Below are 23,398 nucleotides of genomic sequence, written 5' to 3'. Positions count from 1 at the left end.
AACTTTATCCTGCCAGCTAACTTTGGCAATCTTACGAAGGCACCTAAGGTGAAAGGAGTTAAGGCGCCTCTCTTGATTACTGTATGTTGGCCATGTTTCACTCCCATATAGCAGGATAGATAAAACACAAGCTTCATAGACTTTAACCTTAGTGATTAAAGAGAGTTTTCTGTTGTCCCAGACACGGTCTTTTAAGTTTCCAAAGGTCAAAGCTGCCAACCCAATCCGTTTACTTATTTCGACATCCAGATGTGGTATGTTGGCGACAGTAGAACCAAGATAGCAAAAATGATCGACTGACTCAAGGGGCTCACCGTTTATTTTGATTTCAGTGGGACATGGCAGATCATACGACATCACTTTTGTTTTCGAAGTGTTGATTGACACCCCAAAGGAAGCACAAGCTGAAGCAAAGGAGTCACAAAGTGATTGCAAATCATCCTGGGTGTGGGCTAGAAAGACTGCATCATCAGCAAAGAGAAGTTCGCGTATCAGGAGAGTGTTAGTCTTTGTCTTTGCTTTTAATCTGGCCAAGTTGAACAATGACCCATCTGACCTAGTGCACAGAGATATTCCAGAGGGATCTGGAAAAGCATGTCTTAACATAACAGAAAAAAAGATACCAAACAAGGTAGGAGCTAGTACACAGCCTTGCTTTACACCATTCTGAATATCAAAGGGAGCAGACATTGTGTCTTCTGAGCTGACAATGGCTTGCATATTCTCATGGAAGGAGCGAATAACTGATAGCAGAATAGGTGGACAGCCAATGATCTGGAGGACAGAGAAGAGTGCCGATCTATTAATCGTGTCAAAAGCCTTGGTTAGGTCAATGAAGACCATAACCAGAGAACGATTCTGTTCCACTGCTTTTTCCTGTAGTTGGCGTAAGGAGAAGACCATATCCACAGTTGAACGACCAGAGCGAAAACCGCATTGACTTTCTGGGAGTACTCGTGCAGCAAGGCAGTTCAGACGATTCAGAACAACACGGGCAAGAACTTTACCAGCAACATTCAAAAGGGAGATAGCACGATAGTTATTGCAATCTCTATGATCACCTTTGTTTTTGTACAGTGTTATCATCTTTGCATCACGCCATTCTTTTGGGACAGTGCCAGAATTCCAGCAGTTGACAATAATTGAATGCAGATATTCGATTAGAACAGTTCCTCCACTTAACAACAGTTCAGAAACAAAATACCATCATCACCAGCAGCTTTACCAGGTTTTAAGCACTTAACAGCCACTTTTAACTCATTCAATGTTGGTACGCTATCAAGGTGGAAGAGTGTATCGAGGTGAGGGGTACTTAGGATAACATCCATGTTAACTGGGATAGTGCAGTTGTAGAGGTTAGAGAAATAATCAACCCAACGGGATATCTTTTCATCCTTGCTGGAGAGTACAGCCCCATTAGAATCAAGCAGGGGTGCAACCTTTAATGTTCTGGGACCAAGTGCTTCTTTCAACCCACTGTACATACCTTGCAGATTCCCAGAGGTGGCACAGTTCTGAATCCTAGAAGACAGGTCTAACCAGTAATCCTGCAAGCACTGGCGAGACAATGATTGAGCGTGAGCACTAGCATGTTTTAAGAGATCTCTGTTTGACTGGGAAGGATCTTTAATATATTGAAGATGGGCTGACCTTTTCTCCTCAATGGCAGGCCAGAGATGACCAGCAGAAGCTGCAAACCAGTCAGGCTGCTTATGAAGAGCTGTTCCAAGGGAGCATTTAGCACTTGAAGTAATTGCACTACGCAGTATTTCCCATTGGGAGGAAGGACAACCAACAGAAAGGCACTTTGAAGCCTTCAACACTGTTTCCAAGTTTGACTGATAAATAGCACAGTGATCAGGATGTTTTAATGCTGTGATGTTTAATCTCAGCTTTGGAGAGGGACGTACACGATGGACTTTTTTAGGATGAAACATTGTTTTACAGTGAACAAGAGCATGGTCAGTATTACACACAGCACTATGCATACTGCGGGTATGATGAATATGCCTCAAGTCATGTCTGCGACAAACAATGTGATCTAGCTGATGCCAGTGTTTTGAGCGAGGATGCTGCCATGTTACCTTGCTGCGAGAATTGCCCTCGAAAAACGAATTTGAAAGGCACAGAGAGAAGTCACAGCAGAATTCTAATAAACGCTGGCCATTTTCATTCATTTTGCCAATACCATGTGGCCCAAGAACTGATTCCCATGTCAAGCTGTCTGAGCCCACTCGGGTATTAAAATCATCCAATATGAACAAGCTATCAGAGCGTGGAATTGTAGATACAATGGAAGACAGATGTTCGTAGAATGCATCCTTTGACTCACTTGAGGACGAGAGTGTTGGCGCATAAGCTGCTAAGAGATGAATTGTGTGACCCTCACAGGACAAATCAAGCTGCATTAGACGTTCAGAATGACCAACAGGGGCAGTTATGCAAGATTGTAGGAGATTGTTCCTTACCGCAAAGCCAACCCCATGTAAACGGTGCTCGTTGGAAGGTTTGCCAATCCAGAAGAAGGTATGATCTGCTTCACGGATTGAACCATATTCAGCAATACGAGTTTCAGTGAGGGCTGCGATATCGACATTTAAGATATTTAGTTCTTTTGAAATCCAAGCCGTTTTCCGTAAGTCGGGCTCCAAGGGATTAGGGTCCAGACCTGTTAACATAGTCCTAACATTCCAGGTCGCAAGGGTTAAAGGGGTAAATCTTGTACGACAAGAAGAGACAGGAAATAGAGAACTGATGTCAGCTTTTTTAGCTCACCTTTTCTAGCGCCCTCCCCGGACTGGGGCACGCAGGCCATCCCTAAAAAGGGCTGCGTGGTCATATGGTCAGCTGCCGGAGTAATCCTAGACTCCAGATTTCAGATTTAACAACGACCATCTTAACCATACCTTCGGCTCGTAAGCCTGGGCAAAAGGGATTAAGAATGTACGCTTGCCCTAAGTCGAACACTCTTCTTTAATCCAATGGAACCAAGTGTGGAGGCAAGGGGAGACCAAGACGTCCAGCAAGTTCCACAGGATGTAGATTTTCTGTCGGGGTTTACTCCCTAAGCATTTACTCCTCCCGGAGCTACACACAAGGCAGTGCAAAATTTACCAACGTTAACTTACCATTGCAGAAATAGCAGCATGGTGAGCCTTTAGATGACTCTTGAGGTTGGTCGTATTCTTGCCACGTAGTTTATAGCCACAGCGTGTACCTCTGTCTCCCAATACAAGGAATTCTGTTTTATTTTCTGCTGGATTATGTGTAAAGTATGTCCATAAATCATTGCATCTTTTCTGCCCACCAAGCCCTTGTGCTGGCGTTGCCGCCGCCATGGTCCATGCACTGTGCCTGGTGGGCATGACCAAACAAGGACAGGATGCAGGTGCATTGCTGATATTTTCAGCATTTGGCAGACAGGTTGCATGCGCCGTTGGAGGAAACGCCATGCATTTTGATAGTCCTATAGCCAACCCACTAACACTTTTGTCTCATCTCGTTTCGTCAACGAAAACAACAGATACGTCTCGTCATATTTTCGTGATCAAAGAGTTATGTTTAGCTCGTCACTGTCTTTTTTTAGTTATGAAAAAAAGGTGCGTTAATGAAATCATTTCGTCATCGTTAACGAAAACAACACTGGTGTGCATGGCAGAGTTGCAAGGAGAAAGCCACTGCTCTCCAAAAAGAACATTACTGCTCATCTGCAGTTTGCTAAAGATCACGTGGACAAGCCAGAAGACTATTGGAAAAATGTTTTGTGGACGGATGAGACCAAACTAGAATTTTTGGTTTAAATGAGAAGCGTTATGCTTGGAGAAAGGAAAACTGCATTCCAGCATAAGAACCTTATCCCATCTGTGAAACATGGTGCTGGTAGTATCATGGTTTGGCCCTGTTTTGCTGCATCTGGGCCAGGACGGCTTGCCATCATTGATGGAACAATGAATTCTGAATTATACCAGCAAATTCTAAAGGAAAATGTCAGGACATCTGTCCATGAATTGAATCTCAAGAGAAGGTGGGTCATGCAGCAAGACAACGACCCTAAGCACACAGGTCGTTTTTCCCAAAAAATGGTTAAAGAAGAATAAAGTTAATGTTTTGGAATGGCCAAGTCAAAGTCCTGACCTTAATCCAATTGAAATGTTGTGGAAGGACCTGAAGCGAGCAGTTCATGTGAGGAAACTCACTAACATCCCAGAGTTGAAGCTGTTCTGTACAGAGGAATGGGCTAAAATTCCTCCAAGCCAGTGTGCAGGACTGATCAACAGTTACCGGAAACGTTTAGTTGCAGTTATTGCTGCACAAGGGGGTCACTCCAGAATTATGATCAAAATAAGCATAAATTTATCTATAAAAAGAATGCATGTAGTGAGAGATGTATCTTGACTTCAAGCCTAAAGGATATTGCATAATTTTTAGATTGAGATTCAGATTCAGAAATGTATTTGCCATTTGTACATGCACTGACAATGCGGGTACATGGAATTTTTTTGTGCAAGGCTCTTCGAGTCAGCAGTAAAAAGAAAAAAATAAAGAAACAAAATAAATTGGCCCTGTGATGACCTGGCGACTTGTTCAGGGTGTACCCTGCCTTTCGCCCGTAGTCAGCTGGGATAGGCTCCAGCTTGCCTGCGACCCTGTAGAACAGGATAAAGCGGCTAGAGATAATGAGATGAGATGAGATCTCATCTCATTATCTCTAGCCGCTTTATACTTCTACAGCAGGGGTGTCAAACCTGATCCATAAAGGGCCGTGTGGTTGCAGGTTTTCATTCCAGCCATGCAGCAACACCTTGATTTGGCTTATTCAATCAACTGACACACCCACCCTTTAATCAAGGGTGGGTGTGGCTGCAAGTATTTGACTGTGTGAAGACAGTTCAGTTGATTGAATGAGCCAAGTCAGGTGTGCTGCTGCATGGCTGGAATGAAAACCTGCAGCCACAAGGCCCTTTATGGATCAGGTTTGACACCCCTGTTCTACAGGGTCGCAGGCAAGCTGGAGCCTATCCCAGCTGACTACGGGCGAAAGGCAGGGTACACCCTGGACAAGTCACCAGGTCATCACAGGGCTGACACATAGACACAGACAACCATTCACACTCACACCTATGGTCAATTTAGAGTCACCAGTTAACCTAACCTGCATGTCTTTGGACTGTGGGGGAAACCGGAGCACCCGGAGGAAACCCACGCGGACACGGGGAGAACATGCAAACTCCACACAGAAAGGCCCTCGCCGGCCCCGGGGCTCGAACCCAGGACCTTCTTGCTGTGAGGCGACAGCGCTAACCACTACACCACTGTGCCGCCCATGAGATGAGATGAGATGAGTTAAAAAATATTACAATTCTAACTTGTAACTAATTGATGTTGGTTTTGCTTCCTAAAGTCTTTTTTATTATTTCATAACTGAATTACAAACAAAAGTGTAATTTATAACTCAGTTAGCACGAGGACAATCTATGTATGTAAAATCTGAGAAATGTGAATTTCATGTTGCCCAAGTCTCGGTCCTGGGTTATATTATCAGTGTGGAAGGAGTAATCATGGATTCAGGAAATCAGTAATCAGGGGGAAAAAATAGCTGCAGTCACCACATGGCCTACTCCTACATCTGTAAAGGAGCTCCAATGCTTCCTGGGCTTCATCAACTTCTCCCAGAGATTCATCAGCCGCTTCAGCTCTATAGTCACCTCTCACTGACTTTTCACATCTCATGCCTGAAACCTGCTATCCGTGGTCCCTTAGCCACCAATCCCTCCTCCACTTCACCCCCTGCACCTCTCACCCTCGACGGGCAACCTGCATACTTGGTTCACATTATCCTCAACTCTCACCAAAGAGGAGGCAACCTGGAATACTTGATAGTGTAGGAAGGCTACGGCCCCAAGGAACACAGTTGGGTCTGGGCCAGGAACATCTTAGACTCACTTCTCGGTCACGACTACCACACAAAGCATCGTGATAAACCAGGTCTTCATCTCTGGGGCTGCCCAAGGAAAAGTATTGCTCCCAGAGTGAGCTCTGCATGTGGTGGTGGTGGTGGTGGTGGTGGTGGTGGTGGGGGGGGGGGGGGGGTTCTGTCACATCTGCACCTGCTCCAAGTTCACAGCGGCCTTCAAACATGGCCCTCCGTCTCATCGTCATCGGCTGTCCATCACTGGCGATGACGACTGTTTCACTGGGATGCACAGAAATGCAGATGGGTCGCGAGGCCCACACCAGAGCGACAGAGTTGTCTACAGCAGTAGCACGAACGGTCCGGCCGAGCTGCCACAGAATGTCTGGCCTCATGAGCTCTTGCATACTCTTCTTCTCTCCTAACGAAGCGCCTTGCACAGTAAGGTAAGACAAACGATATCATGCCCCTATTGTGTTGTCTCTCTGGACCTCCAGACCTGATGCCAAGTGGTGCACAAAAGTGCCACAGACCTGAAGGTATGGAAGTTGCCCTGCAGTGACAACTGACTTGCCGAGTGATGCCATCCACTGGCCATTTGAGTGGCTCTTCCGCATGCCATCTGGTGGTGTACCATTGACCCTGTTGGGTTCATCTGCCTCATTGCACTGAAAAGCGCCCTGCTGCCAGCATCTTATTGGTGATGTACTATTTAACCCATAGCTGGAACCCAGATATATGCTACCACTTGGGGTCAGAGCAGACCTGGGAGTAATGGTTATTAAGGGGTAACTCCACTTTCCCCAATACTCAAGGCCTCCTGGACATGAGACTCACCACAGGTTGCAGTTTAAAGTCATACTCAGGACAAAGTAAGCCCCCCCCCTCCCCATTTCTAGAGAGACACCAGGGTTCCGTCTAACCATTAGATGACGAGGTGATGGGAAAAGCTGAAAATTGGACTCATCAGAGAAGATGAGTCCAGTATAGATAATTTGGAGATAAACTCTAATCTACTTTAATCAGATTACAAAATTTAAACATATGAATTATGTGGCAGACAAAAAAGAATAACTGACAAAGATTAAATAAGAAAGTTTTGAATGTGAAATAAAAGACATTACCTACCCATCCATCCATCCATTATCTGTAGCTGCTTATCCTGTTCTACAGGGTCGCAGGCAAGCTGGAGCCTATCCCAGCTGACTATGGGCGAGAGGCGGGGTACACCCTGGACAACTCGCCAGGTTATCGCAGGGTTATAAAAGAGATTAAATCTGTCTAATTAAAAATAAAATGAGTGCTTTGAAAATTGCATTAAAAGCAAACTTTTAAAAGTGCTTTGTTTTACCCATCAGTGTTTCATTGTAACAGAGATCAGTGCTGAAGCATTTGGCATTGACTGTCACTTTCACTGCTCCAAGCTCACTTTATACTCCCACTTACACACTCGTCTGATACATCACGTCTTACTATTAACATGCTGCAACTTTTTGGCACCTGTAGAACATTCCACAAATCATTTTGATTAGAAAATCAGACACTTACTCATAATTATACTGATTATTACATATATATTAGGCCCTATGCATGACATATACATTAGATCCATTGCATATCTCATCTCATCTCATTATCTCTAGCCGCTTTATCCTTCTACAGGGTCGCAGGCAAGCTGGAGCCTATCCCAGCTGACTACGGGCGAAAGGCGGGGTACACCCTGGACAAGTCGCCAGGTCATCACAGGGCTGACACATAGACATAGACAACCATTCACACTCACATTCACACCTACGGTCAATTTAGAGTCACCAGTTAACCTAACCTGCATGTCTTTGGACTGTGGGGGAAACCGGAGCACCCGGAGGAAACCCACGCGGACACGGGGAGAACATGCAAACTCCACACAGAAAGGCCCTTGCCGGCCCCGGGGCTCGAACCCAGGACCTTCTTGCTGTGAGGCGACAGCGCTAACCACTACACCACCGTGCCGCCCCATTGCATATCTCATCTCATCTCATTATCTCTAGCCGCTTTATCCTTCTACAGGGTCGCAGGCAAGCTGGAGCCTATCCCAGCTGACTACGGGCGAAAGGCGGGGTACACCCTGGACAAGTCGCCAGGTCATCACAGGGCTAACACATAGACACAGACAACCATTCACACTCACATTCACACCTACGGTCAATTTAGAGTCACCAGTTAACCTAACCTGCATGTCTTTGGACTGTGGGGGAAACCGGAGCACCCGGAGGAAACCCACGCGGACACGGGGAGAACATGCAAACTCCGCACAGAAAGGCCCTCGCCGGCCACGGGGCTCGAACCCAGGACCTTCTTGCTGTGAGGCGACAGCGCTAACCACTACACCACCGTGCCGCCCCCATTGCATATCATTTGTAAAAAATTATTCACGTCAAGATCACGTAGAATCATCGAACATCAGGTGACATGAGAAACTAATAACTGTTAGTCAAAAGTAATATGTGCTATGAAATTTTTAAAAATACATTTATTCATCTGTATGAGATTATGAATGCTTTTTGTGCCACCTAATTTATAAGGACTTTTCATTTTGTGCTAAAGCATTAAAAAAAATCCTGCCACTGTAAACATGACATGTGACTGTCTTTTTATACAGGCAAAATTGGGCAGTGTATTATGTAACGTATACCACATAACTGCTGGATTCTAATTGGTCAGAAACTGTTGATTAAATTTCTATAACAGCAGCTCAGACAGGGCGGCACGGTGGTGTAGTGGTTAGCGCTGTCGCCTCACAGCAAGAAGGTCCAGGTTCGAGCCCCATGGCCGGCAAGGGCCTTTCTGTGCGGAGTTTGCATGTTCTCCCCGTGTCCGCGTGGGTTTCCTCCGGGTGCTCCGGTTTCCCCCACAGTCCAAAGACATGCAGCTTAAGTTAACTGGTGACTCTAAATTAACCGTAGGTGTGAATGGTTGTCTGTGTCTATGTGTCAGCCCTGTGATGACCTGGTGACTTGTCCAGGATGTACCCCGCCTTTCGCCCGTAGTCAGCTGGGATAGGCTCCAGCTTGCCTGCGACCCTGTAGAACAGGATAAAACAGCTAGAGATAACGAGACGAGCAGCTCAGACAGTAGCGCAGCCACAAATCACATGTATATATTAATGTGCTTGTTCTAAAGCTTTACTGTTTCAACTCATTCACAGGGACTTGTAATCGTCATAAGTAAAGCTGTAACTGTACTAACATCTTCAGGACAGAAGAGTTCGGATTTTAACTGCAAGAAAGAGAAAGAGAGGCTGGTGAGGGGACAAATGGCAGACATTTTTAATGTATCCTGGTGCGTTTCCCCCTCCTTTTCTTTAATATTTCATACAATTGTCTGTCTAATTAATAATAATTAACTGTCAACTGTGTTATGTAATTATTTTTGATATGTTTGCTTCACGTGTTCAAATGTACATAATGCAATGCAAGAATAATCTTATAGAAATAAGCCAAAGACAAATGCAACACATGGATGATAATGTGGTTGTTTTATGCTGAACGCTGAAGGCCAAGCTGAACGCTGAAGGCCAAAATGAGAAGAACAGTGTCAACGATGTTACCTTTCAATTGAATTAGCCAGTAAGAATAACTTATTTACAAGTATTTTGGTTTTATTTGACATTGTTTTGAACCTGTTGTCATAGTTATAAGGCTTTTTTTTAAACAGTTTAATTGTAATTGAAGAACAGTGTAAAAAAAAATGAATTAAACCTATGGAAACATGGATGTGTCCACTGGTGTAACACTGTTATTTGACTCTTCTCACATTTATATACACAAGTAATCACTTTAGAGAGATTAGGATTATTATTTCGGGTGGCACAGTGGTGTAGTGGTTAGCGCTGTCGCCTCACAGCAAGAAGGTCCAGGTTCAAGCCCCGTGGCCGGCGAGGGCCTTTCTGTGCGCAGTTTGCATGTTCTCCCCGTGTCCGCGTGTGTTTCCTCCGGGTGCTCCGGTTTCCCCCACAGTCCAAAGACATGCAGCTTAGGTTAACTGGTGACTCTAAATTAACCGTAGGTGTGAATGGTTGTCTGTGTCTATGTGTCAGCCCTGTGATGACCTGGCGACTTGTCCAGGGTGTACCCTGCCTTTTGCCTGTAGTCAGCTGGGATAGGCTCCAGCTTGCCTGCGACCCTGTAGAAGGATAAAGCGGCTAGAGATAATGAGATGAGACATTTATATACATAAGTAATCACTTTAGAGAGATTAGGATTATTATTTCGGGTGGCACAGTGGTGTAGTGGTTAGCGCTGTCGCCTCACAGCAAGAAGGTCCAGGTTCAAGCCCCGTGGCCGGCGAGGGCCTTTCTGTGCGCAGTTTGCATGTTCTCCACGTGGGTTTCCTCTGGGTGCTCCGGTTTCCCCCACAGTCCAAAGACATGTAGGTTAGGTTAACTGGTGACTCTAAATTGACCGTAGGTGTGAATGTGAGTGTGAATGCTTGTCTGTGTCTATGTGTCAGCCCTGTGATGACCTGGCGACTTGTCCAGGGTGTACCCCGCCTTTCGCCCGTAGTCAGCTGGGATAGGCTCCACCTTGCCTGCGACCCTGTAGAACAGGATAAAGCGGCTAGAGATAATGAGATGAGGATTATTATTCCATTTCAAATATATTTTTATTGCGCTTTTAACATTAGACATTGTCGCAAAGCAGCTTTACAGAAAATTAAAGACTTAAACATGACCTAAACTTATTCCCTAGTTTATCCCCAATGAGCAACCCTTTGGTGACTGTGGCAAGGAAAAACTCCCTCAGACGACATGAGGAAGAAACCTGGAGAGGAACTAGACTCAAAAGGGAACCCATCCTCATTTGGGTGATAACAGACAACGTGATTATAAATAACTTGCTTCTATAACAGTATCCTATATAGTCACAAAGTATAACTGTGAAACCAGGAAATTCATAATAATTTTCACATGAAGTCTGTTTTGTTCAAGTTATAAACTGTTCATTGATGGAAACTTGAGTGCAAAACTGTTCATGACAACTGCAGTCCTAAAGTTAGCAAATCAACTGTAGTCCTCAGCCATAAATGTATTACTGTAAGGGTCCAGAGCGTCTTCCAAGTGTGACTTTCGACTGTCCATATAGGGCCGTCCTCCACAGGAGCAATATGATGAGACTCCAGCCAGCCGTAGGGCATCAGGTGGATGAGGCAGGTCCGAGGAGTAGAAGTGGTCAGGATTATTGGATAAGAAGCAGCAGCAATCCATGGCTTGGGGGCTAAATATTATTAGTTGAACATTTCTGGAAATTTGAGAAATCACTTCTTTTGATGGCAAAGAACAGACTGCCAGTTTAAACAGCTTTGAGTTTGACTTTTCTTACTGATGCAAAACCATATATGTGTTTACTGCTTTTAAAATATAATTATTCAAATGAACAAAGATTTTTTTTCCTCATGTATCTGATGTCTTTTCATATGTTGGTCAATTCTGTTACCTGTTCAGGTGGATTTAGATTGATATATCTGTACAGGTTAAAGTTTTAAATAACTGGGGGCTGTTCATATCAATGCCCCCTCTTTCAAAGAATAAAAGAATCAATCAAAGGTTTCATTTTTGGCATTAATGTCTTATTTGCAGTGAACAAAAGTTAAAGAGGAGGAGGTTTTTTTAAATTATTTTTATTTTTTTTAAACTGAATGCAAGAGCACCACCAGCAGTCATAAGAAAAACACAGTGATATGAAGCAAGGTTGTGGGCTGCTGTAATTATTACACTGCAACCGCACTAGAACAAACTCCTTGGGGGACGTCTAAATAGTTTGTAATACTGAAAAGTTCGTCATACTGAAACGGACCAACTTGTCACACTAAACACTCACTCTTATGTAGAACACCAAGTGTCTAATTTATGGTTAATTCACTTACATATTTACAGAGTAAAGGAAATAAGTCACTCTTTTCTGTGTCATATAAAAGAAGCAGATGCAATTGCAGAAAGAGTGTTTATTTACAACCCCGATTCCAAAAAAGTTGGGACAAAGTACAAATTGTAAATAAAAACGGAATGCAATAATTTACAAATCTCAAAAACTGATATTGTATTCAGAATAGAACATAGACAACATATCAAATGTCGAAAGTGAGACATTTTGAAATTTCATGACAGCAACACATCTCAAAAAAGTTGAGACAGGGGCAATAAGAGGCTGGAAAAGTTAAAGGTACAAAAAAGGAACAGCTTGAGGACCAAATTGCAACTCATTAGGTCAATTGGCAATAGGTCATTAACATGACTGGGTATAAAAAGAGCATCTTGGAGTGGCAGCGGCTCTCAGAAGTAACTGCTAACAGGATAACTGCTTTATCCTGTTCTACAGGGTCACAGGCAAGCTGGAGCCTATCCCAGCTGACTACGGGCGAAAGGCGGGGTACACCCTGGACAAGTCGCCAGGTCATCACAGGGCTGACACATAGACACAGACAACCATTCACACTCACATTCACACCTACGGTCAATTTAGAGTCACCAGTTAACCTAACCTGCATGTCTTTGGACTGTGGGGGAAACCAGAGCACCCGGAGGAAACCCACGCGGACAACATGCAAACTCTGCACAGAAAGGCCCTCGCCGGCCACGGGACTCAAACCCTGACCTTCTTGCTGTGAGGTGACAGCGCTAACCACTACACCACCGTGCCGCCGGCCAAAATCATAATTTAAAAAAATCAACAGACCCCACGGCTGCACCAGTAATAGCCTTCCTGACTCGCACCGAGTCAACGCTAACCACTTAATCCGCGATCCCAGTTTAGGCGTGTAGGGGACAAAACACTCTGAAGTGATGAATTTTCACCCCCGCTACATGGGGGGTGACGTCAACGACACATATTCTTACGCTATTTGCGCACAAAGCGGACCATATATGAACACATACACCAACATAAACGGAGATAAACTTAGCCTACAAAGAAAGAAAATGGATTCACAATATTGTGATTGAATTCGTTTAATTTGGTGGGGGAAAGACTACTCCCGTAAACTTGACTGCATATTACAGGATATTGCAGAGACAGTGCACTTGTGTCATAACAACCAATCAGATTTGTTCTACCGTGCCAGTTTTAGTAGTGATTTATGTGAAATGTATTTTTGTGCAATGCGCAACCACTTAATATTTTGTATTTGAAAATGCAAATTATTAATACGTCTATAATACATTATATTTTCATAAGAAAACAATTAAATGATCTGAGTCTCCGTTGAGGGGGCAGGGCTGTAGCCCCGAGGGGGCGACGCCCCCTTTGGCCCCCCCACGGCGCCAGGTCCGGTAAGGGTCAAGGCCGGTCATGTGATTCCTTTGACGTGTCCTTTTAAGTGTCTGTCTCTCTTGTTGATATCTAGGACAATCCAACATCACATGCTCCACCGTTTCCTGTAGTCCACAATGTTCACATCTTCCATTAACATGCTTATCCATTATGTTTAATGGACTGTTCAGACCAGTGTGACCAAACCTCATCCTTGATATAATGTCTTCCTCCTTTTTATTTCTATTGCTTCCTCTTATTTCTCCCACGTTCTTTTGAATGTTGTAATAATATCGACCCTTATTTCCTCTATCCCACTCTTCCTGCCATTTCTTTCTTATTTCTGTCTTGATTATACTTTTAACCTCAGCCTTACTATATTTTACATCCATATTTATTTCTCTTTTTCTTGTTGCTCCTTTTGCATATCTGTCTTCTGGTTCATTTCCCTCCATACCAATATGTGCAGGAATCCACATTAGACTGGTGGCCAAATTTCCAAATTTCACTTAAGGGAGGACGGAATGTTAGCTTGTGGCATCCATGTCAGGGGGTTAATATGGCCCCTACTGAACTCATTTAGTGTGAATGCCACCTAAAGTAGGCTTTCTAAAAATTGTTTTACAGCAAAAACTTAATGGCCACCACCCCACTCAATTTTCGGCCAGTTTTGTTGGCTGAAAAATAAGGGTTACTCCTAATGCATCTTCTCCCATGTCAGAAATAAAAAATGGCATATGTTCACGACTCATATTGTATGAAAGCTGATAAAAAGAGCTTTTTTTAAATATAACACTCAGATATACATGTTTCAGAAGGAGGTATGAGATTCATCAAACATTGTGTTGAAAAAATGAAACTAACCAATTTCAATCAAACTACATGTATTTCTGCTTTTATTTCTAAATATCTTCACTACACCCAATGCACCAATACCACATATTTAAGCATGTCAAATGGAACCTCAATGCTCCCAGAATACGAAAATGCCTTGTAAACTTGAATAAGATGGATTGCATAATAAGCTATACTGCGACAGTCCACCAGCATCAGTTCAACAGATTTTGTCAATGGAAAATTAAGGCGACCACACAAAATCTTTTATGATTTCTAAAGTGATAAACGTATTTATTATGTATATACACCCACTATATATGAAACTTATAAACAATACTTCTCTATTTTATGATATGTATCTTGTTATTCATGGTAACAGACTGGAATGATTGAACGGAAACCAAAACAAGTCATTCTTAATTTAGTTAAGTATTGTAACATCTCTCTTTCACCAGGTACCCTGCAGATTGTAAAATTATGATTAATCTTGCTTTGTCTGGAGTAAACATAGATGACAGTTGCTTCATGAACCATGGATACCACTGACTCTTAATGAAGTCAATTTTCACTTAGGATAAGCTTAGGGTAAGGATAAATACAAAATAGCACAATTTCTGAATATGTGCTTTTCTTTGGCAGGATATTGTGACAAATGCTAAACAAGACCTCAGAGGAAAAACTTTTTCCCATATAATCATGATAATACATTTAACATTGTCAAATTGGTTTGTGTTACATTTTTTCGAATTATGTTTAACGATACAAATACATGTATCTCCATAAGGACATAAGCGAATGAAAAGTGTTATATACCAAAAGAAAGCTAGTTTTATAAGCTTTAATATTGTATGACTAATTAACATGTGCCTTTTCTACTTTTGAAATGGGAGAAGTAAAATTATGGGTACCCCCCAATTTTTTCATTGATCAAATTGACCAAAAAATTACTTGGGGTGGTAATTATGTTTTTCCACATACAAAATTATTAAAAGCCTAATTCAAGGGGCATCCACCAAAAATGTGTCCATTAAGGGTCATATTAACCACCTAACATAGGTGCCACAAGCTAACATTCCATCCTCCCTAAAGTGATTTCTAGGCCTCTTTTCAGATTTTGCCACTAGTCTACATGGATTTTACTTCCACCCCTGCTCTTTTAATTCTGAATATTGTTAGAGTTATATCTAGTACTTTGTCTTGTCTTGTATTTGACTGCATGTATTTGTGGCAGCGGGGGCGTGGTCAAGCGCCGGTCTGTGACAGGAGGGCGGAGTCAGGGAAGGTAAGTGGCAGAATCACTACATCTGACGGCAATTAACCTGTGTTTGTGTGTGTCTTCCCAGTGACCGCGCCCTATTTAAGGAGGGAGAGTGAGAGCAGAGGGGAGCTTCCCCAGAGGAGACTACAGTGTGTGTCTGTCTCTCTGAGTGTTTATTTGTCAGACTGAAAAGTACGGCAATAAAGCCTTCTGTTTACCCTGATCTCTGTCCTGCTGTCCTCTGTGCTCCACCCACACGCAGGGAACGTTTACAGTGGTTCCGAAACCCGGGAAAAGTGGAGCACCGACCAAGCAGCCCCATGGAATCCTCCCCGTTCGCCGACCTGGTCCACGCCCTCGCCACAGCTCAGCAAAGCCAGCACCAGGCGCTCATCGCACTCCAGAAGGAACAGGAGCGGCGCTTCGAAGCCCTGGTGCTGGCCCAGCAGGAAGACAGCGAGGCGTTCCGGCACCTCCTCGCGTCGGCAGGGTCCACCAGCGCTCCGGCCGTGGGCCCGTCTCCCCTCACTGTCACCAAGATTGGCCCGCAGGATGCCCCCGAGGCGTTCATCACGCTGTTCGAACAGGTCGCAGAAGCCTCGGGGTGGCCGATGGAGCAGCGCACGGCGCGCCTTCTCCCCCTCCTAACGGGAGAGGCACAGCTGGCCGCGCTACAGCTCCCCGCCGACCGCCGGCTGGCCTACGCGGACCTTCGCCGGGCCGTCCTCTAGCGCGTGGGGCACACACCTGAGCAACAACGCCAGCGCTTCCGCGCTCTGCGATTGGAGGAAGTCGGCCGGCCGTTCGCGTTCGGCCAGCAGCTCCGGGACGCCTGCTGGCAGTGGTTGAGGGCCAACGAGCGCGACGCCGAGGGGATCATCGACCAGGTGGTGCTGGAACAGTTCATCGCCCGCTTACCAGCAGGAACCGCGGAGTGGGTCCAGTGCCCAGTGCCACCGCCCGGCATCGCTGGATCAGGCAGTCGAGCTGGCGGAGGATCATTTGGCGGCTGTTCCGGCAGCAGGACAGCAGATGACGTCGACCCTTCTCTCTCCCCCTCCTTCTGTGTCCCGTCCTCACCCCATTCCCCCACCGCGGAGACGGGGGCCGGCTCCACCCCAGCCGGCCCGCCGCACCCGCGGTGCCCTCCCGTTTCTCCCTTCTGCGTCTGTCTCTCCCCCCCTCAGGTGAGTGAGCCCCAGAACACCGGTGCAGAGGGAAAGCCCGGGCCGGTTTGCTGGCGCTGCGGGGAGCCGGGCCACCTTCAACAACAGTGCACGGCAATGGAAGTGGGCGCGGTGGTTCGGATCCCCGACGCGCCAGAGGCCGCCCTCGATCGGGCCGGAGCGTATCGCATACCGGTGAGTATCCAAGGGGATTCATGTCAGGCGTTGGTGGATTCTGGTTGTAACCAGACCTCAATTCACCAAAGCCTGGTGCAGAACGAGGCATTGGGGGGAGCACAGGGGGTGAAGGTGTTGTGTGTGCACGGGGATGTTCACCGCTACCCTTTGGTGTCGGTCCACATTATTTTCAGAGGGGAAAAATGTATAGTGAAGGCGGCGGTTAATCCTCGCCTTACCCACTCTTTGATTTTGGGGACTGATTGGCTGGAATTTCGGGGTTTAATGACACGCCTAGTAAAGAGTGGGTCCTGCCATTTGACAGGGGGAGGTCCCGGTGTCGCTTTGGCGGGAGCAGCTGTCACAGAGCCATCTACGTCATCTCCGCATCAGAGTGAGGAGCCGCTGGCTCCTCCTCTCTCTATTGGGGAATCCCTCGCAGATTTCCGATTAGAACAATCGCGAGACGAGACTCTGCGACATGCGTTTGACCAAGTGAGAGTAATCGATGATCAAATGCTCCAGCCGAGCGCCACTCCGTCCTTCCCCTACTTCGCAGTTATGAAGGATAGATTATACCGAGTGACGCAGGGCACTCAGACGAAAGAGCGAGTCACACAGCTTTTAATTCCGAAGAGCCACCGGGAATTGGTATTCCAGGCGGCTCACTTTAATCCCATGGCTGGACACTTAGGGCAGGATAAGACACTAGCCCGAATAATGGCCCGATTCTATTGGCCGGGGATTCGCGGCGATGTTCGTAGGTGGTGTACGGCATGCCGCGAATGCCAGTTAGTAAATCCAGCGGCCATTCCAAAAGCGCCTTTACGCCCCCTTCCGTTAATTGAGACCCTGTTTGAGAGAATTGGGATGGATCTCGTCGGGCCATTAGATCGGTCAGCATGAGGGTACCGCTTTATATTAGTTCTGGTGGACTATGCAACGCGATACCCGGAAGCAGTGCCTCTGTGCAATATCTCAGCACGCAGTATTGCAGAGGCGCTCTTCCGCGTCATCTCCCGAGTTGGAATCCCGAAAGAGATTCTGACTGATCAAGGCACTACATTTATGTCACGAACACTACGCGAACTGTATGGGTTATTGGGGATTAAGCTGATCCGCACCAGTGTGTACCACCCACAAATGGACGGTCTAGTGGAACGGTTCAACCACACCCTCAAAAATATTATCAAAAAATTCGTAAGTGAGGACGCACGTAATTAGGATAAGTGGCTCGAACCCTTGTTGTTCTCAGTGCGAGAGGTTCCCCAAGCCTCCATGGGGTTCTCCCCGTTCGAATTATTATATGGGCGTAAGCCGCGCGGCATCCTGGATGTGCTGCGGGAAAATTGGGAGGAGGGACCTTCACAAAGCAAAAACGAAATTCAATACGTTATGGACCTGCGCGCAAAACTCCACACGCTCACCCACCTAACTCAGGAGAATTTGCGGCAGGCCCAGGAACGGCAGGCCCGCCTGTACAACAAGGGTATGCGCCTTAGAGAATTCACTCCGGGAGATAAGGTACTCGTACTGTTGCCCACGTCGAGCTCCAAATTGATCACCAAGTGGCAAGGACCCTTTGAGGTCACACGGCGAGTCGGGGACGTCGACTATGAGGTGAGGCGAACGGACAGGGGTGGGGCGCTACAGATTTACCACCTCAATCTGCTTAAACTCTGGAACAAGGAGGTCCCCGTGGCGTTGGTGTCGGTGGTTCCGGAGAAGGCGGAGCTGGGGCCGGAGGTTCAAAAAGGAACATTGGCAACACGTACCTCTCCGGTCCCCTGTGGAGACCACCTCTCCCCGACCCAACTCACAGAGGTCACCCAGTTGCAGGCCGAGTTTTCGGATGTGTTCTCGCCCCTGCCCGGCCGCACTAACCTCATAGAGCACCACATAGAGATGCCCCCGGGGGTGGCAGTGCGTAGCCGCCCTTACAGGCTACCTGAACACAAAAAAAAGGTGGTTCGGGAAGAACTTCAGACCATGCTCGAAATGGGCATCGTCGAGGAGTCCCACAGTGACTGGAGCAGCCCGGTGGTCTTGGTCCCCAAGGCCGACGGGTCGGTCCGGTTCTGTGTGGACTATAGAAAAGTCAACGCGGTGTCTAAATTCGACGCTTACCCAATGCCTCGGGTTGATGAGTTGCTCGATCGACTAGGCACGGCTCGCTTTTATTCGACACTGGATTTGACGAAGGGATATTGGCAGATCCCCTTGACTCCATTATCCCGGGAGAAAACGGCCTTTTCCACACCGTTCGGCTTGCACCAATTCGTCACACTTCCTGTTGGGCTGTTTGGGGCGCCCGCTACGTTTCAGCGGCTGATGGACAGGGTCCTCCGCCCCTACGCCACCTATGCGGCCGCATACCGCGATGATATCATCGTTTATAGTAATGACTGGCAGCGGCACTTACAACACCTGAGGGCCGTCCTTAAGTCGCTGAGGCGAGCGGGTCTCACAGCCAACCCGAAGAAGTGTGCAATTGGGCGGGTGGAAGTACGGTATCTGGGCTTCCACTTGGGCAACGGACAGGTGCATCCCCAAATTAACAAGACAGCAGCAATTGCGGCCTGCCCGAGGCCCAAGACCAAAAAGGGGGTGAGACAGTTCCTGGGGCTGGCTGGCTACTATCGTAGGTTTATACCTAATTATTCGGACGTCACCAGCCCGCTGACTGATCTTACTAAAAAGGGGGCACCAGATCCGGTCCAGTGGACGGAGCAATGCCAGTGGGCTTTCGCTGAGGTAAAGGCTGCACTGTGTGGGGGGCCACTATTACACTCCCCTGACTTTTCTCTCCCTTTTGTGTTGCAGACCGACGTGTCGGACAGAGGGCTGGGGGCGGTTTTGTCCCAGGAGGTGCAGGGAGAGGACCGCCCCGTCCTGTACATTAGCAGGAAGCTGTCAGTGCGTGAGGGGCGCTACAGCACAATTGAAAAAGAGTGTCTAGCAATCAAGTGGGCGATCCTCGCCCTCCATTACTACCTGCTGGGGCTCCCTTTCACCCTCTGGTCGGACCACGGGCCCCTCCAGTGGCTCCACTGCATGAAGGATGCCAACGCGCGGATCACCCATTGGTATCTGGCACTCCAACCCTTCAATTTCAAGGTGGTCCACAGGCCGGGGGCGCAGATGGTCGTGGCGGACTTCCTCTCCCGTCAAGGGGGGGGGGAGTCGGCTGCAGGCCAGACGGCCGCCCGGCCTGAGTCGGCGGTGGGGGTATGTGGCAGCGGGGGCATGGTCAAGCGCCGGTCTGTGACAGGAGGGCGGAGTCAGGGAAGGTAAGTGGCAGAATCACTACACCTGACGGCAATTAACCTGTGTTTGTGTGTGTCTTCCGAGTGACCGCGCCCTATTTAAGGAGGGAGAGTGAGAGCGGAGGGGAGCTTCCCCAGAGGAGACTACAGTGTGTGTCTGTCTCTCTGAGTGTTTGTCAGACTGAAAAGTACGGCAATAAAGCCTTCTGTTTACCCTGATCTCTATCCTGCCGTCCTCTGTGCTCCACCCACACGCAGGGAACGTTTACAGTATTTAATACTTTTTAGTGCACTACTGGAATCAGAAGCTATCAAAACTTTGACTGGTTTTACTTCCTCGACCCAGCTTAAAGCAAGAAGAATAGCTAACAGTTCCCCTGTATATACCGCTAAATTATCACTAACCCATTTATTTAACATGACATTTACTTCTGGAATGATAAATGCTATTCCTGCTCTATTGTCAAATGTTTTAGATGCGTCTGTAAATATTTTAACATATTCTGGATAAATGTCTTTGATATACATACCAACTTCATTTTTGCATATGTTCACTGCTTCAGATGAGTTAAATGCAGAGATGGAATTTCACTGTATTTGAGTATACATGTGACTAATAATGACTTTTCCTTCCTTCATAAGGTTTCGAGTCACAGATAAGAATTCTGTGTATTCAAATCCCAGCACCACAAAACTGTCTTGATTGAGTCCTTGAGCCTTCAGCTTACTTGTATCCTGCATGAACCAAATAAGCAACTGCACAAGGTTATGTCATCTCATCTTATCTCATTATCTCTAGCCGCTTTATCCTGTTCTACAGGGTCGCAGGCAAGCTGGAGCCTATCCCAGCTGACTATGGGTGAAAGGCAGGGTACACCCTGGACAAGTCGCCAGGCACAAGGTTATGTGTTATTTTATATTATGTATAATATTATAGAACTTAATGTAAATATGTTTTGCAGTTATTTACTGCACATTTTACAGTATTTTATTGGCATCTCAAGTTGCCAGTAAATTACTATAAGATGTACAGTAAATGTTTTACAGTCTAGAATAATGAAGAAAATAGCAGGAGGCAGAGTTTTTTTCTGACAACTTCCCCCAGCTCTCAACAGCCTTGAATACTTTTGCAAGGCACTGTAGATAGGGACACACACATACAACCCTGTTTCCAGAAAAGTTGGTATATTTTCCAAAATGCAATAAAACAAAAGTATGTGATTTATTAATTCGTGTGATTTTTCAGAAATGCAATCATGTGAAACAGACTATAACCTGCACAACCCTGCCCCCTCCCTGTCTATGTTTGACATTTGGGTGAGAAAAAAAAATGGGAAGAAAAAAAAATTCTTCACAATAATAAAAAACCTCAAAAAAAGGATGAGAAAAATAAAAAGACAGAGGGTTTGGTTGAGGTTGTTAAACTGCTAAATGTGGTTATATTCAGTTATTAAGCCTCAGGACTACAGCAGGCTGTTCAGTCACTATGAGAAATGAAACAAAACAATCGGAAGAGCATCATTGGCAGTATAAACCAACTTTTGAACACAAAATCCCATATAAGGTGTCAGAAATGGCGAGCTGAGGTGAAGTGAGGACCCAAGAGCAGACTCAAAACAGGCAGTGTACAGAGAAAAAAACTTCTTTAATGAAGTAGAGGACAGAGGTACAGTAGGGCTCAGGCAAAAATCAGTGGTCAAAGAACAGGCCAGGAGGTCAAAACACAGAGGAGCAGGTAGGCACGGTCAGGGACAAAAACAGGACAGAAAAATCTTCACAAAAATCAAAGAACACAGGGACAAGGGAAATCCAGGCAGAGGAAGCAAAAACACAATCCAAAAGAATAGGCAAGTAAAACAGGGGCAAAAACTGGACAGAAAACTAGACAAAAAACAAGGAACAATTCAGGCAAGGGGAATTAAGAAGACACAATACCAAAGGGCTGTAGCAAGGCGAGGAAAGTCTACAAGAGACAGTCTGGCAACTGGAGTAGCTCCAAACTACTCCAAGTAGTAGTTAAGTAGCTCTTAAAAAGGCCCTGGCTGATGGGAAAGGAATGGTAGCAGGTGTGGGAGTACCGCTTCAGGAAAATGGCCTTCAGCAAGGCAGGACTGAATTCCTGTCCCGGATCTGGCCTGGAGCTGGCATGGAAGTCCCACAAACTCAGGCATGGATGGACTGGACCGGACTGTGACAGTAACCCCATTCAACGGGCGCCTCAGGAAGTGCCTCAGGGTGTTGTTGGTGTAAGTCTGTGATGAGGGTGGGATCCTTGATGAACCTGGCAGGAACCCAGCTCCTCTCCTCAGGACCATACCCCTCCCAATCAACCAGGTACTGGAGTCCTCTGCCTCGGCATCATACCTTCAGCTATCTCCTGACAGTGAAGACCTCACCACCATCTATGAACCTGGGAGGAGGAGGGGCTTTGGAGGGTGGGGACAGGGAACAAGGGGTTTGACTTGGGAGACATGGAAATTTGGGTGAATATGGCACATGATTATGGGCAGAGACAGTCTGACAGAGCAGGGATTAATTACCTTGGAGACGGGGAAAGGTCCTATGAACCTGGGAGCCAATTTGCGGGAGACTGGCTTGAGAGGCAGGTGGTGAGTGGAGAGCATTACTCGCTGCCCCACCTGATATATGGGAGCTGCCAAGCAGTGTTTCTTAGCCTGCTCTTTAAACATCTTGACAGAACATAGGAGCTTTTTCCTGGTCAACGCCCACATTCTCCTGCAGTGGCACACAAACACCTGGGCAGAGGGCATGGCAACGACTTCTTGGACAGGGAAGAGTGGTGGCTGGTAACCCAGAGAGCACTGGAAGGGGGAAAGACCTGTAACAGAGGTGGGTAAGGAGTTGTGAGTGTACTCTATCCAAGGAAGGGTCTTGCTCCAGGAGGCAGCATCCTTGGACACCATGCACCTGAGAGCCACTTCCAGCTCCTGGTTGCCCCATTCCATCTGTCCACTGGTCTGAGGGTGAAAACCTGAAGATAGACTGTGAGAAACACCAATGAGTTTACAGAAAGCCTTCCAGAATTGGGCAGAGAACTGGGGTCCATGGTATGATACGATGTCTGTGGGGAGTCCATGTAGATGGAAAACATGGAGTATCAGCAATTCGATGGTCTCCTTGGCAGTGGGACGTTTGGGCAGAGGGATAAAATTAACAGCTTTAGAAAAACGGTCAACAACAGTGAGGATACAAGTATTGCCACCTGAATTAGGGAGTCCTGTGACAAAATCCAGAAAATATTCTGGACAAGGCATCAGGCTTACCATTCTTAGAGCCTGGGCAGAAGGGAAGTGTGAACTTGAAGCGAGAAAAGAAGAGACCATCAGGCCTGATGAGAATTGAGGTGCTTTGGCAGTCCTGAGGTATTCGAGGTTCTTGTGATCTGTCCATACAATGAAGGGAAGGTCTGACCCCTCCAACCAATGCCTCCATTCTTCCAAGGCTAGTTTAATGGCCAACAGTTCCCTATTGCCAAC

This window comes from Neoarius graeffei, chromosome 13, assembly GCF_027579695.1.
Source record: "Neoarius graeffei isolate fNeoGra1 chromosome 13, fNeoGra1.pri, whole genome shotgun sequence".
In the NCBI taxonomy this organism is placed as follows: Eukaryota; Metazoa; Chordata; class Actinopteri; order Siluriformes; family Ariidae; genus Neoarius; species Neoarius graeffei.
This window is presented reverse-complemented; position numbering follows the sequence as displayed.